The sequence below is a fragment of the Arachis ipaensis genome, chromosome B08 (genome assembly GCF_000816755.2).
Source record: "Arachis ipaensis cultivar K30076 chromosome B08, Araip1.1, whole genome shotgun sequence".
In the NCBI taxonomy this organism is placed as follows: Eukaryota; Viridiplantae; Streptophyta; class Magnoliopsida; order Fabales; family Fabaceae; genus Arachis; species Arachis ipaensis.
Genome location: NC_029792.2, coordinates 110,608,835 through 110,609,433, shown reverse-complemented (window position 1 = coordinate 110,609,433; position 599 = coordinate 110,608,835).

The following is a 599-nucleotide window of genomic DNA, read 5'->3' as shown; positions in this document are numbered from 1 at the left end:
GATACACTGCACCACTTTATAACCATAAAATAACAAGTTCTGATGTTCTACCTCGATATAGGTATGGTGTCAGGAGTTACAAATGAGGTACGACTGGATAAGCACCTTTCAGGAACGCACACAAATCATGCAGTCTCCAAAGAGTGTGCTTCAGATACACTCGACTTTTGTAAAACAAACTATAGATGTCGATGCTTTCTTATAGACATCAACTATGTCTTTCGGACCTCTCTTAATTCATCAAGCATAATTTAGTAAACTATCATGTACTGTCTTTCATATGCATATTTGTGGTTCTTCCAATGGTTGTGGTAGTTACACTTTTTTTTTCTGGTTAGACCAATACTAAACCAATACAATTAACTTTCGAAACTCAAAATCAAATGTATGTACAAATAGTAATTAGCTATGTAAACTTTTAAGAGTATTCTATTGCATGGATTGCTTTACTAAAATATGGAAATTGAACAATTACAAACCCCTTTTGATTACCAAGATATGGAAGTTGAACAATTACAAGCCCTTTTTGGTTACGTAAACACTCAAAATTAGTTTCAAATAACAAAATTATTAAAATAGGCATTAACGTAAATAAATTT